Below are 15902 nucleotides of genomic sequence, written 5' to 3'. Positions count from 1 at the left end.
AAGACAGGTTACCATCACCAGCAACAAAATTTCTACCCTCGAAGAGGGAGGAAACAGAAATGAATAATAACACAATAAACATGAAAATGATATAATGTATAAAAAGCTGTTACCTGTGATTGAAAGAATGGGGCTGGGGGGGGGGGCTGTAGTGTTGGGAGTAGGTTGGAATTCTGAATTGAGTTGTTGGTGCAGGCTTACTAACGTGGTAGTAACATTCGATGGGAAGAAGGTGCCGAGGTATGACGGACAGAGAGCACAGCCAGGACCAAAGTCCAAGGCGGGTACTTGCGTGAAATGCTTGAGGAATGGCAACAAGGCCCAGAGCATAAGCAAGAAGGAGAATAGAGATGAGATGGGGGGCAGTGGAGGGTCAGAATGTGCCAGACCTTGTAGGACATCTTAGGAACTTGGCTTTACTTCCAGTAAAATGCAAAGGTATTAAATAATTCTGATTCTAGGAGAGAATATAGTTGTAATGACTTTTATTTTTTTAAGATTTTACTTATTTGAGAGAGAGTGCACACCTGACGGGGGGGGGGGAGCAGAGGGAGAAGTAGACTCCTCACGGAGCAGGGACCCCCCCCCTCCGGGCAGGGCTGGATCCCAGGACACCCAGGATCATAACCTGAGCCAAAGGCAGATGCTTAACCGACTGAGCCACCCAGGAGCCCCTGCAATAACTCTTTAGAGTTGTCCTGGATCGAGGCAAAAGAGTGGAGTTGTTGCATGCACTCAGAGACCTTCTTTTAGATGTAGGCTGCTCCCAGGGAGAGGGTGTAACCTGAGACGCTAGCTTCCTTTGGCTGAGAGCAATGGCTGGGAGGAGCTTAGCTTGCAGCCCACAGCAAAGGACACTCCAGGCTGTGAGATGAATGAGTGCCTTGCACCGGAAGCAGGTGGTCCTAGGCTGAACACCCACATCATCCAGTCCACCGATGGTGCTACTCAGAGCCACCGCCTTCACATCATGAATTCATGCCATCTGGGAATAACTTCTCCAGGACTCTGGTTGCTCTGGTTGGTCACTTTTCCTGGGTAAATTTTTTTTTAATTTTTTTATTATGTTATGTTAATCACCATACATTACATCATTAGTTTTTGATGTAGTGTTCCATGATTCATTGTTTGCATATAACACCCAGTGCTCCACGCAGAACGTGCCCTCTTTAATACCCATCACCAGGCTAACCCATCCCCCCACCGCCCTCCCCTCTAGAACCCTCAGTTTGTTTTTCGGAGTCCATCGTCTCTCATGGTTCGTCTCCCCCTCCGATTTCCCCCCCTCATTCTTCCCCTCCTGCTATCTTCTTCCCCTTCTTCTTCTTCTTCTTCTTCTTCTTTTTTTTTTAACATATAATGTGTTATTTGCTTCAGAGGTACAGGTCTGTGATTCAGCAGTCTTGCACACCTCACAGCGCTCACGATAGCACATACCCTCCCCGATGTCCATCACCCAGCCGCCCCATTCTTTGGTCTCCTCCAGAGAGGTGCTGTGTTAAGGATTCCACATTGATCTCTCTGACCAATCAGCCAAACCATTAGTCACTGTACATGAGCTCATCTCTGATATCTGATATCTGAATAAAATGGGTGCCCAGGTCCACCAGCCAAAGGTCTGCCCATTGGGAGGATTGCCCCCCCCACACACACACTGCTATCTTCCAGAAATATTCCAGGATGGTGTACAGTGCGTTTAGCAGTGTGCCCTGCTGGTAGCCTGGTAGAACTGTGTTAGTGAGATTCACTGGAGAACTTACTTAAGACTTGCAACGGAGGCACTTTATTTGTAGGCTTGAAACCCAAAGGGCCAGTTTTAGGTCTAAGAGGCAGAACAATAAACAAAGAGCCTGAAGATCTTTCCTAATATTTAAAATCGATTCATATTCTTACTAAGTCCAGTTCATGCACCAGCAAAACAAATTTTCTTGTTGAGTTGAACGTGAGCCAAACACCCCTCAAAGCTGCTTTGAACCCACAGGAATGAATCAGCCAGTTGAAAAGAAAGACCATTCCTATTCGTGGTTCATTGTTCACATTCTTGAGTAAAATGAGACTAACACACACAACCAAGTCACTATTAAACCTTCCCCCATCTCCTTCCTCACTTCCCAAAATGCAGCAAATGGCCCCACTTATTTAGAACGCGTGGGCTCCCTCCTCCCAGCGGGAATGGTCCTGGGCGCTGCCAAAGCCCCATGACCTCCGCCCAGCCGCGGGCTGAGTCCAAGGAAATGTCCAACCAGCAAGGGTATCTGCACGTCCAGGTTCTTTGGGAGGACTCCAGTGCACATACATGCAGGGAAACACCCCAACTCCGTCCTAAATGCGCCGGGAGAGTCCTGGACCTAAGTGGAACGCGCCTCGATCCCACTGTAGCTGAGTGAGTGAACTTCGGGGGGTTGGAAAGATTGAGGGCCCCAGGAGCCTTGGCCTGGAGACGCGGGTATGGCCAGGGCTGCGTGCCACCCCAACCCGCCACGAAATCGCGCGGGCGGTGGAAATCCCCCCTCCTCCCCGCAAGGCCGTGGTTGGAGCAGCCTGAGGACCGAGTCCCTGAGATCTGCTTGGGGACCAGACGACGGCAGCGTGGCGGTTGGTGTCGCCATGTGAGATGGGTTCGGCAGTGGGCTGGGCCCCCCTGAGATCTCCCTGCAGATTCCTGTCCCACGATACTCCTACACTTCTCTCTCTCGTCCCCCAAACGACCCTATATCTGAAAATATTGGTCTGGCAATAAATAAATTGCCTGAGACTGGTGAGATCCACCACAGTGTCTGTGGACGCTCGGTTTCCAAAGGAGATCTTCACTGGGGGTGGGGGGAGGACAGACTTGGGAAGGAGCGGAGACACACCCCCAGGAAGGGGACCTCCTGCGAGTTATATCCAGCTGACGTGCTGGAGGTACCAGGTGAGGGGTCCCCACTCCGAGGACCATAAATGGTGCGATACCAAACATGTCCACTGCAGGGCTCTGGAGAAACTTCAAAAAAAAAAAAAAAAGAAAGAAAGAAAGAAAATGCCCCTTTTGACAGGGCCCGTCTGTTTCCGCCCGGTTTCGAACCGGGGACCTTTCGCGTGTTAGGCGAACGTGATAACCGCTACACCACGGAAACCTGGCTCCGCGTCCCTCGCCTCTTCCCTGACGGAGAACAGACTTCCCCTGGCTGTCCCAGGTCTGGTCACCCTGAACTGATCTTTCTTCCAAGAAATTTCAAGCTGACGGCGCTTTTCTAGGTATTCACATCAATAATATTGGAGTCAATGACTCACACCAAGTAAACTCTCCCTGGGGAAGAAGCCCTTACCGACTGCAAGACAGAAATTTTTGGCAGCCTCGGCGTATGGGAGATTTCAGAAAAACTCCTCGATGTGGCCCCATTTGGGTTTATCCGACTACAAGGTTCTGTGGTCTCTGTCTTTTGGGTGCCAGAGAATGATCCCAGGAAAATAACCGGGAGCCGCTGAACTGAACTCCGGAGAGCGCCCATTCTGGGCGGGGCAGGGCTCGACCCGTAGACGGTGAGGCCTGAGGGGGGATGTGCCCACCTGTGTGCCCGGCAGAGTGGGGACGGAAATGGGGAGGAGACTGTCCGCCTGTCCCTCGCTGGACTCGGTGCCGATGAGTGGAGCCCAGTGCGTCTAAGAGATGTCACATGGCCTGCCCGAGATGCCGTGCAGAGGCTCAGTTTCCCCTCTCTGCAATGTCCCATGTTGTTTTTATAACACCAGGAGGGCATAAACCGAAAGGCCCACAGGGGCTCCCCAGTGACCTTTCCAATGGGGACTGGAACCACCTTTCCAAACCTCAGCAGGGCCGAGAGCTCCAAGGAAGACCCCCTCCCATACCTGTGCGCGTGCAAGGGTATCTCAGCGTGATTTTAATTTGCATTTTCCTAAGGGCGAGCGATGGCTTTCTCATGTGGACGGGCCATTGTCCCGCGCTCCTTGTTGAAGAGATTATCCTTTCCCTCACTGACGCCCTGGCACGCGGGTTGAAAACCAATTGGCCATATGTGGGCGGCGTGACTTCTCGACTCTTAGTTATGTTCCGTGGATTCGTAAGGCTGTCCTTTTTGACACGGCTTCAGCCTTGGTTACTGCATCATCGGAGAAGGTTTTCAAATCAAGAAGCGTAATTCCTCCCACTTTGGTCCTTTTTTTTCAAAATTGTGTTTCCTTTCCTGGGTCTTTTGCATTTCCATATGGATTTTAAGATTAGCTTTTCAGTCTGGGGGAAAAAGGCTTCGCTAAGGTTCTGATTAGATCGCAGGATTTGAGAAAGACGAAATTTCCCCGTGAGTGAGGTCCATTTGTGCTTGAAGATGGATTTTTTCTTTCCATTTTTCTATTCCCGATAAATTGGATGGACTGAGAAAAGTAGAAAAACGTCTAGTTTTCCACGAAGAACTATTGCAGGAAACAGAGCTTTTAAAATTTGGTGCAAAATACCCGGCAACACGTTGGCCGGTTAGCTCAGCTGGTTAGAGCGTGGTGCTAATAACGCCAAGGTCGCGGGTTCGAGCCCCGTACTGGCCAACTTGCGTTTTCCCTCAGTATTCTCTACAGAGATTTAGTTATACTTTCCTAAGGCTGGCACTTTAAATTCCTTCTAAACGATTGATGCTGTCAGGGTACCCTATTGGATTTGATCTAACTTAAAAAAATAAAAAAAAATCTCTGGTGTTCCTTCATCATTTAACTGGGGAAACTATTTTGTCCAGGATATATTCATTCTATTATTTTACAATCACTTGTTTTGCCAAAAATCTTTCCCTTTAACTTACCCAACTTCAGCCTTTACAAACATTTTCAGCCTGGAAGCAGACTTTCCAACTTCTAAAATTTCTAAGATTTTATTCATACTTACTTGCTAGAAAGCATTTCATTTCCCCCATTTTCATTGTCAGTTACATCTAGAATTTGTGAGAGCACTAAGGGATATTGTAGAAACATGCGCACATTTCTGGTTGTCCTCACATTGGCGGGTTCTCCTGGCATTTAGTAACTGAGGTCAGGCGTGCTGAGCATCCTAAAATACACTGGGTAGTCCACACACGTCCTCAGCTGCACTGGACTTCCAAACGTCCTTCTGGACCTTCTTGTAAGTAACAATGTTTTACTTAGCTGAGCCTAAACCTGAACTCTCTTTGCATATAAATGCAAACACTTTACATGGCTTCAATGTCTACCAAATTCCAAAACTGAGGATCGGTTGACTTTTGTTTGACCCGCTGAGCGGTGCCTGTTTTCGAAAATGGTGTCATTGAGAGTCGTGGCATCTGGTTTGGGGCCAACAATGAAACACACCTCTGTCAGGACTCTGAGTCTGGATCTGGGTACAGCAAGGGCATGGGTCAGGGCCAGGCACAAAGCAGGCGTTCCACAGACCTTTACTGAATGAACGAATCCTCCCTAACAGAGAATGCTGCCAATGCTTTTATTCTGCCATTCTGGTAAGTGAAAAGGGATACCCCCTGGAGTTTAATTATTTACATGTCTCTGATGAGTAGGTCAAGTATCTTGACATTTATATAAAAGACATTTTTATTTCCTCTTCTGTGAACTGTGTGTTGATATTCATTTTATAGGGTTATTAGATTGGAAATACCTGAGCCGTGGTTGACACATTTTTCATCAGAAGATTGAGTGAAGAGAGGAGACACTAAAGAAGAAGAAGAAGAAGAAGAAGAAGAAGAAGAAGAAGAAGAAGAAGAAGATAGTAGGAAGGGAAAACTGATGAAGGGGGGGAAATCGGATGGGGAGACGAACCATGAGAGCCGATGGACTCTGAGAAACAAACTGAGGGTTCTAGAGGGGAGGGGGGTGGGGGGATGGGTTAGCCTGGTGATGGGTAATAAAGAGGGCACGTTCTGCATGGAGCACTGGGTGTTATGCACAAACAGTGAATCATGGAACACTACATCAAAAACTAATGATGTAATGTATGGTGACTAACATAACATAAAATAAAATTTAAAAAAAAGAGGAGACACTAGCCACAGGCTGCAAGAAGATATTCCTACAGGTATGTTGTAAGAGGTTTTGATTCCAGACGACATAAGGTGTAATACGTAAGAAGAAAGGACCTATTTTAAAGTTAAAATAGGATTTCTAGGACGCTCTTATTCTCAGAGGGCCTCTGTTGAGGGCAGGGCTCCAAGGGGCCAGGTCGACCGGGCAGGTGAGGATGCAAGTCTCAGCACAGCTGGACTCCGGGTAACTTGGGAAACCCGTGTTTTCTGGTGGGGGCCCCTGGGGAGGGTGCACAAAGGCTTAGGCACTTATAAGATGGCATTTCACCCAAAGTGACAAAACTCTAGAGGAAGGGTTGTTTCCGCCCGGTCTCGAACCGGGGACCTTTCGCGTGTTAGGCGAACGTGATAACCGCTACACTACGGAAACCCTCGGGTCGGGGAGCGTCTCAAAATTGCAGGCATTGATACGCCCATTTCCTGGGTGCCCCAAACCCAGGAATTTTGAATGATTTTTCTTTTAGTATATTTTCACTCACGATGAATTTATTTCTCCTTACACTTTTGGTTTGTTAAAACGACAATATGGAAACTCCGTAACTCACCGCCGAAGGCACCTCGAAACCAGAGTCCAAATCCCTTCCCAGGCTGCGGGCAGGGTCACCTCGGGCTCTCGGGGCGTGTGGTGTCTCCTGACCTTGAGAAGCGGGAAGCGCCGCAGCGCGCTGGAGACGTCCCACGCTCCCGCCAGGGCCAAGCTGGTCCGGGGGGCCTCCGCCGGGCGGGGGCGGGGGGCTGTGCCCAGCTTACTGTGGGGGGGGGTGACAAAGGGGTGACACGATGACTCCGTGTCCCCCCCTCCCCCCCCCCCACGGCTCTGCAACAGCAGGGCTCAGGGACCGGTGTCAATGTGCTCAACAGATGGTGTGCTTGCCTAGTTTCTAATTTTTCTCTTCTTTTGAACTGACGTTCCTCACGCTTTTTCCCCTTCCCAGCGCTTCCCTGAGGGATCGAGATGGTGCTCACTGCGGAATGACCTTTCCTTTCCTCAAACCCGTTGTGAGAGATCCGTGTCCGCACCTCTGACAAACGGCAACTTGGAAAACCCCCTCCTCACCAGGAACGGGTCTGGTCGCAGCGTTGCAGCAACAGAAGACAGGCGGTATTTCTTAGATGGCAAGATCTCCAGTCTTCTTTCTTTCTTCTGACATCAAGTCGACAGCATAAATGATAGTTCATTTTTCAATAAGCTGAGTAGGCGTTTATTTTAAAAGAATTAATGAGGAGCCCACAATGTGCCCAGTGCTGACCTAGGCTCTGGAGGTACCAGATGTCCGGAAAAATTGGACGGGCCTGGGGTACCAAAGGGCACATGCGCTGACTATTGTAATATGATTGCGCAAAATAGGTTAATTATTTTTAAGTTGCCAAATGAAACCACAGAGATAAATGCTCATGCATTTTCACAGAAGCATAGAAACGGGGCAATTTTCCAACTCCTAGTGATTAGAAAAGGCTTTCAAAAGAAGTGATATTTGATATCACTGAGATGAGATTTGATAGAGGAAAAGAAATACTTTGGTGGAGGAGAGAAGGGGGATCCGGCATCAGGAGCAGTATGTATGGTACGTCGGGGGTCAGAGGAGATGTCCTGGGACCTAGAAATAACGAGGATCCATTCACTTTAGTCAGTAGAGAAAGAGGATTTCAGTTAAAGACAAGACACTTCAGTGAAGACATACCGGTGAATTTCCAGATCTTATTTGGGATCAATTTGTAGAGAACAAACACTCTCCAGTTATTTTATTTAAGCACTCACCTCTCCCAGCAGTGTTTCGTATCACTGTTTATCACCTTCATTTCTTACAGTAGCCAGCATTCCACTCCGAGAGATCTATAAAATAAATCTTCTGACACACAACATTCCTCCCAAATGGCTCACGAAAGGAGAAATCAGCCTGTTACACCACTACGGGAAGAAGCAAGAAACTCATTGAAACGAAACCCATTGTTTGAGAAAGGCTGTGCACCATGAGTGGGACGGAGAGCATGATTAATAAAAGTATTTCTTAGAACATCGAAGAAACAGAGCACATAAGAAAATCTCAAGTCTCGGGGTTTATTTTGTTTTTATTTTTTCCAGGTTTACTATTTTTTAGAGTTAGGTAACTAATAAATGCACCAAGAGTTTTCAGGTTTATACTTTTATTTCCACTTGCCTCCAGCATTCTTTAAAGGAATGTTGTGTGCTTTGCCATTAATTCTTCTTTCTTATCCTCTTCTCTGCCTTCCAAAGTTTCTGGTATATCCTCGAGTCCCTTACCGCATGAAAAGGAGAGAACAGTTATAACACTACTTGATTTACACTAATTTATATTTGAATTTTTACCTTGTCCTTTTCTTTCATTTCTTTTGAATTGGATTTGACAAAAGGCAAATGAGTAAGCACAACCCCAGGCTCACCAATGGGTGTGGAAAGTGGCTATAAACGTATAAAAGAATAGAACTCAAAACCACAACCATTGAGGTGCTGGGAGAACCGGACAGCCACATGCACCAGAATGAAACTAGACCATATCTACACCACCCACAAAAAAGAACTAAAAATGGATTAAAGACTTGAATGTAACACCTCAAGCCGTAAAATTCCTGGGAGAAAATATAGGCAGTAAGTTCCTTGACATCAGTTTTAGCAATGTGTTCCCGGATCCGACCCCAAATGCAAGGGAAACAAAAGCAAAAGTAAACAAATGGGGCTACATCAAACCACAAAGCTTTTGCACAGCAAAAGAAACCATCCATCAAAATGAAAAGACAACCTACTGAATGGAAGAAGACGTTTTGGTGGTGATCACTGTGCACTGCATACAGATGTGCACTTGGAAGGTATATAATATTACATGCCAGTTTTACCTCAAAAAAAAAAAAAAAAAAAGCCACAACCATTGAAACGATCACTAAGTCACTAGTCTTTCTACACAGAATAGGGTCCATGTACCAGCAGAATAACTATCAATTACCAGGGAGCTTGTACAAAGGCTGAATTTCAGGCCCCATCAGAGATGTAATGGATTAAATCTTTCATTTTAATGGATCACCAGGTAACTCATGTGCTCACTAAATTTTGAGAACCATGGTGCACTATTCAGTGGGCCAAAAAGCTATTTGGTGCAAACTTGGGGCTGGGGGAGGGGGAAATAGCTATTCAAGGAGCCATTCAAGAAAAATAAATGTGGGCAGTGTTCTAGTTGGTAAAGATTCTAGGAGGCAAAAATAATTAAGACAGTCACAGAGATCACATAAAACCGAAGTGGTGAGTGCCTGACATTTGATTTCAAATGGTAGAAGAAGACCAAGAAGCAAACCTCACTTATGCTAGGCAATTCCAGTGCTCAAAGCATAACAGTAGAACAAGCTCTCTGAGTTTTTCAGTTCTCAGCATAGATATTTTGGTTTTTCTATCACTGTACTATTGGGAGATATTTTGTTGTTGTTATTTTTTTTTCAAATAAGATTCTTTATCTAATGCTGTCCCTCCCACTTCTGGGGCTTTAGGGATGTAAATTCAAATTATCTCCAATTCTCGGACTACTAAGTTACAAAAGCTCACATTGGAAGGCCCCACTGGGAGTCGAACCCAGGATCTCCTGTTTACTAGACAGGCGCTTTGACCAGCTAAGCCACGGAGCCCACACCAGAATGTGGCTCGCTTGCATATAATTTGAGGGTGACTTCACTGTTCCGTCTGACTGCTGTGGTTCCCAAGAATTTTTGACCATCAGAAGTGCATCCAGACTAATTCTCAGGATTATTATCATTTTTTTTAATTCTCAGGACTTTGATCAAGTTTTCTTACTTTCTCCTGAAAGGTGCCCAGCAGTTATACACTGTGCAGGGAAGAGAGACTGCCTCAGCCCCTGGAACCCTTGCAGCAGGCAGCCAGACCATTGGCCTTCCAGGAGCGTTTACAGCTCCACACGGAAGATGGATTCAGCTTCAAATCTGCAATAGGGAGACAATGGTGCTTCTCAGCTACACAGGCTCAAGCGATGCGGATTGCCCTGAGACTTCCCTGGAATGACATGTAAATCACTTGGCAAAATGCAGTTTTCTTCTTTTTGTCCCTAAGCGGTTGCTTTTTAATCCCACGTAAAACTGACCATCTTCTGTATTTTCGGAGACTGGTAATTTGCTGTAGCAAAGGAGATGCATTAAAAATACACAGCGCTTCTAAAATTCCACACCTGAAACTAATGTTACATTGTCTGTTAACTACCTGAAATTTAAATACAAACTTGGAAAAAAGTTGTTTAAAAAAGAAATTATATATAAATATCAACACACATTAAAACTTCACTGGTATATTAGCATCCTTACATTTTTCCCACCAAGCAATATTGGATAGATGTCTTCTTACTCTCACCTTTTTCCTGATATTGATATTAAAACTAATAATTATCCCTTTCTTTCTGAAAAACAAATACTAAAAATGATCTGGAAAAGGCACACGTTCTCATTCCAAGAGACTGGAACTGGACAAACCTTTAGATGATCTCGTCTATCCTTGAGACAAACGTTGGAGGAGTGTATTGTAACAAACACCAATTGAACACACATATCTATAATAAAATTCCACAAACTTCTATAAAAAATACACAGTGCTTTGTCGGGAGCAGCCTCGCTGGGCTGTCGCTGCTTGCTGCCCCCCACACCCCCTTGCCCCTGCCCCCTCCACCCTCTCTGTTTCCCCTTCCACACACCCCCACCCTGATCCCCAAGCCAGTGTAGCTGAAGAGGCACAAGATCAGTAAGGGCGACATCCAGTCCTGGTCCTGCAAAGACGAAGCTAAGCTGAAAAATTTGCAGCCCTTCCTGGGGGAGAAAAGTGCAAATAAAACAGAAAAGAGTGACCCCAGGGAAGCAGAGCAAAGTGATTGACCGAGAAACCAAGGGTTGAGACTGAAAATCAGGAGCGTCCAGAGTCAGATGAAGCAGGAGGGGGCCAAGACAAATCTGAGGATCCCCGACCCACATGGAGTCTCAGCACTGTTCCCTGTTATCCTGATGCTTGAAGAGTGCAATCAACCACTTGCAAATGTAAATAACAGCCTATAAATACAGATATAATAATCAGGAAATTCCACACACCCCCCCGCCCCCCCGCCTCATATGTAGAGAAATGTAAATGCTTTTGACACCGGTGGAATCAAGTGCTTGTTGTCTTCCTGTACAACCAGGAACTAGTGGATCTGGGGGTCAAGAGAGGCTTTGTCTTGCGTGTGAACCGTGCACTGCGCCGTTCACTGGGGTCGGCATCAGGAGAGATGAGGGTTCAGCCAATTCTTCTCCAGGTTATTCCTTGGACCACGTAAGATCATTTAGGAAGACATGTATTTTTTAAAAAGCACAAGAGCAAGCCAGCCAGTTGTTGAATCTGGAAAGTTTGGGTTGATTTTTAGATGACATACCCACTGTGTCACTGAACCTCATCCAGGAAATACCTTCAAAACGCCTTTTTCATTAGAAACCTTCAGTTGAGTCCAGGAAGAAGTGACTGGCTTCGAGATGGAGACAGACACGAGATGCTCAAATGTATGATTCCAAGACTCAGACCAATTCGCTTTAGGCTGTTTCCAAAATCCACATTCATTTATTTCTTTCGTAACAAAAACAATCTGTGTTACCCTTTAGAACATTTTTACGTGTGATAGGACGGGTGTAGTTCCCTGAAGGTCTTTTTGCTTGTCTATATACTTTTGTGTCTGTCTACTTCTGAGCCTGTGAAATATCATTCTGCAGTTGGTTGATCTCTGTACTTCCACCTAAATTCCGTTTCTCATATTCTTGAGAATGTGGATGAATCCTTAATTCAGACCTACGGTTTTTAATTCCTAATGGTAACTCTTAAGTAGAGTTATTTATTTTGTTGGTATTCTATTAATTTAAACAGATCAAATACTGCAAACAGATAGCATCTATGTTATTCCAACTATCGTTCAAGAAATTAAACAAGAAATAGAGCTAGCATGCAAAAAATTGTAGCAGAGGAGAGAGAAATAGCATATTTTTCAGTGGACTACGACATGTGTGGGAGAAAACATGTTTTTTAATATGGTAAATTAAATAACAATTCAATATCATGGTGTTCTATCCTTTGTGTTTATCTGTAAAACTCTACTGCAAACAGAGAGGCCCAGAAATTACATTAGTACCCTTCCCTCAGTGCATTCCTGCATATAATGGACACCAAAGACATTCAAATATTTATAGCTGGTGAATAACATCAAAAATTTTTAGATGCACAGAAAAAATAAATAAGAACCCTCAATAGAAACCTTCAACATTCCAGCCTACACTGAAAGTAGTCATATTTAATGTTTTTTTTCGGAAGTTTCTTGAACTATAGATCTCACTTGTACAGAACTGCCTTGACTGATTGAAATTAACTACTCGAGTTTTATAATAAATGATAATCGCAAGTAGAGAAACTGCTTCTAATAAAAATACACAAAAGAAAGAATGCCTAATACATAAAGGGAAAATGCAGTTGCTTAAGAGATCCTGATATTATTACATACAAAAAGCAAATAAATGGAAAAGAGAGGTTAAGCAGTTGATAAATCATGTTCATTCTTGAGTATTATCGCAGTAGCTCAATGGAAAAAGATTGGCAGGAGGTGTGAGTATAAATGTATTTTAACTATTTGAAATTCAGTGATGTTTTACAAACATTCCATCCTCCTTTTCAATTTCTTCTTCCTTTCTACATAAATTGGAGTATTGAAATAAGGCACTGTGTTTTCTTCTGTTGTACATTTTTACAAACTATGCTATCCTTCTGAGGATGTGGGAACTCTCTTTTTGAGATTATGGGTCTTCTTGGTCTGGGCCTCTGTTGAGCCTCCACGGGCAACCCTGTTCTTCCAAAATTCATCTTTCTCACTACAGCATCTGAAGTTCAAGTGGCCTCCACTTTGGAAGTTGTACTTCTACCACATTGATTAAAGCCTCCGCAGTCTTTCCTAGACTTTCATTCTAAAAGGCCAATTTTCCCCGTCCAGTGAAAAGTGCCCTGCCGACTCTCGCCTCTCCACAATTTAACTTTATTTCTGTAATATGGATGTCTTGAGACAAAGCACGTTTTGGAACATGACATGTGCTGAACTACCTGTAAGGACTCCACCACGTCTTTGGCTACTGTTACGGTAAAAAAAAGCATGACCTTACAAAAAAGAAAAATGCTTGCCACTACTTATTTTAAAACAGTGTGGCAGATAAAGGCATGAAAAAGGAAAAAAAGAAACAAGGTAAGAATTCAGCAAGGTCTGTCTGACTTATTTCACTTAGCATAATACCCTCTAGGTCCATCCATGTTGCAAATGGTAATATTTCATTCATTTTTTATGACCGAGTAATATTCTAGTGCGTGCGCGCGCGCGTGCACGTGTAGTATCTTCTTTATCAATTCATCTATCAAAGGGCACAGGTTGCTTCCATATCTTGGCTATTGTAAATAACGCTGCGATAAACTTAGGTGTGCATATGTCTCTTCAAATTAGTGCATTCATTTCATTTGGGTAAATATGTAGCGGTGGAATTACTGGATCATAGGGTAATTCTATTTTTTAATTTTTTGAGGAACCACCATACTGTTTTCCACAGTGGCTGCACTGATTTAAATTCCCACCAACAGTGTATGAGCGTTCTCTTTTCTCCATATTCTCACCAACACTTGTTGTTGCTTATCTTTTTGACACGAGCCATTTTGACCGGTGTGAGGTGATATCTCACTGTGGTTTTGATTTGCATTTCCAGGATGACTGGTGATGTTGAGCATCTATCTCTTCATGTGTCTGTTGGCCATCTATATGTCTTCTTTGGAGAAATGTCTACTCAGGTTATATATAGGATTTTCTACACAGAAAATCATGTTATTTGTGAACAGAGAGAGCTTTATTTCTTCCATTTCAATCTGCACATTTTGTTTTATTGTAGTAGCTAAGATCTCTAAGTCTTTCCTTGACCAGGAAAAGTGAGAAAGAGGACTTTTTGCTTTGATTTAAATCTTAGAAGGAAGCATTCAGTCTTTCACCATTAAGTATGACGTTGGTTGTAACTTTTTCTTTCCTTTTTTTTTGTAGATATCCTTTATTTGATTAAAGAACCAAAGCTCCCTTCTATTCCTAGTTTGCTGTGAATTTTTATCATGAATGGATGTGGAATTTTACTAAATGCTTTTTCTGCCTCTATTGATACGATCATATTGTTTTTTGTATTTAGTTAGCTTATTAATATGTTGAATTAAAAAAATATGGTGAATTGCCCTGATTGATTTTTGAATGTTAAAACAAACCGGGATAAACTTCATGTAGTAATAATGTATTATCCTTTTTATATATTTCTGAGTTTGATTTGCCAATATTTATTTAGGGATTTTTTGTGCCTATATTTAAGAGAGATGTTGGTCTATAGTGTTCTTTTAACGGCTTTGTCTCATTTTGGTATGCATATTTTAATATATATCCTAGAGGTAAATAAGTCCGTTTCTATCTGGGACCATTGGAGAGTTAACCAAATACACTGGTTCAACACTAAGTGGAAATTTCCCACAGACAGACAGTGTTTCTATCACTCAGTGGCTCATGGCTGAACGGGTGTGGACACGTGATGTGTAATGGATATGCCTTCATCTCAGACTGGATGTTCTCAAATTCTGTCTCCTTCTGTGTCAATCCGCTGCTACTGCATAAGAAATCACCCCAAATATCACCAACGTAAAACATAGTTATTTATTCCCAAGAGACTACTGGTTGGCTCTGGGTCACTTGATGTAGGTTGGACTCAACTGGATAAATCTGATCTCAGCGGGGCTTGCTGAAACATCTGAGGATCATTTGATAAAGACTCAGACTGGGGTAGAGGGAGAGTGCATTCTGTTCCACGTGAGTCTCATCCTCCTCATGGAGCTAGCAGACTGGCTAAGGCATGTTCTGCTGCCTACGGGAGCACAAAGAAACAAGCCCAACAGCACAAACATTTGGTTATGTCAAAGCGGCTAACTTTCTATAGTTAAGGCAAGGCATATAAACAACCTCAAGACTCTTTCAAGAGGTCTGCAAGTTCTAAACTAATTTCATAGTAATACTAGATATTGATGATGGGCTTGATAGTGATCTTAATAAATGCGTTTGTTGATCTTGTGAATTGAAATGTGCAGTAGTTTCAGGACAAGGGGCAAAGGAGGAGTTAATGTAGTTAATGTAGTTAATGTCATCTCAAGAAGGGATTTTTTTTTTTTAACTATGTATGTACTGTGTATCCCAGAGCCTTGAAAAGTGTCTGGAGTATAGTAAGCTCTCAATAAATATGGGTAGAAAAACAACAAATGTTGACCAGACTAAGACTGTTCCAGGAGAATGGAAATGGAGAAGTCATAGTACTCATTGAGACTTTCAAGGCTGTGTATGTGAGATGCAGATAGTTCATTTGTTCCACACATCCTCCCTGGGCCAAGTTCACAGGAGTTAATTCTTAGTCATAATAACAATTGTTACCTAATTTTGGTCTTCTTTTCTCATCTTGATTCTAGTAAGAGCTCTTAGGAGAATAGGTTGTCTTCAGGTTCCATGGTGTAGTGGTTAGCACATCTGCCTTACACGCAGAAGATCCTGGGTTCGATTCCCAGTGGAACCACAAGGTTACCTTTGGCTTCTGCTCAAAAGAAATTTGGGGAGTTTTCCTTTTCCCTCCAGATACTGAGATAACCTAGGGCCCAGTGGGTTGCGTCCTCAGTTTCCCCTTCTGGACACTCACTTGACTGGGCACGCGGTGTGGGGCCACGCTGGCTTTCACTATCAGAGGATTTCTCTGCTTTTCATGATGGCCAGGGAGAAAACAAGTTACAAGCAAGGCCTGATCAACAACAAA

The 15902-nt window shown here is 43.9% G+C and overlaps 5 non-coding genes across 5 annotated transcripts; 2 read left to right on the top strand and 3 right to left on the bottom strand.

The window, feature by feature from the left end:
- Window positions 1-3043: 3043 nt before the first annotated feature.
- Window positions 3044-3116, bottom strand: TRNAV-AAC. The gene has a single exon. It is a non-coding gene; the product is annotated as a tRNA-Val (tRNA).
- A 1349-nt stretch (window positions 3117-4465) lies between these two features.
- On the top strand, window positions 4466-4539 carry TRNAI-AAU. Its single transcript has one exon. It is a non-coding gene; the product is annotated as a tRNA-Ile (tRNA).
- A 1793-nt stretch (window positions 4540-6332) lies between these two features.
- TRNAV-AAC lies at window positions 6333-6405 on the bottom strand. Its single transcript has one exon. It is a non-coding gene; the product is annotated as a tRNA-Val (tRNA).
- A 3186-nt stretch (window positions 6406-9591) lies between these two features.
- TRNAT-AGU lies at window positions 9592-9665 on the bottom strand. The gene has a single exon. It is a non-coding gene; the product is annotated as a tRNA-Thr (tRNA).
- A 5930-nt stretch (window positions 9666-15595) lies between these two features.
- TRNAV-UAC lies at window positions 15596-15668 on the top strand. The gene has a single exon. It is a non-coding gene; the product is annotated as a tRNA-Val (tRNA).
- Window positions 15669-15902: the final 234 nt, after the last annotated feature.

Source organism: Zalophus californianus, chromosome 7, assembly GCF_009762305.2.
Source record: "Zalophus californianus isolate mZalCal1 chromosome 7, mZalCal1.pri.v2, whole genome shotgun sequence".
Classification (NCBI taxonomy): Eukaryota; Metazoa; Chordata; class Mammalia; order Carnivora; family Otariidae; genus Zalophus; species Zalophus californianus.
The sequence above is the reverse complement of the archived record's forward strand: the minus strand, read 5'-3'. Positions and strand labels throughout refer to the sequence as shown.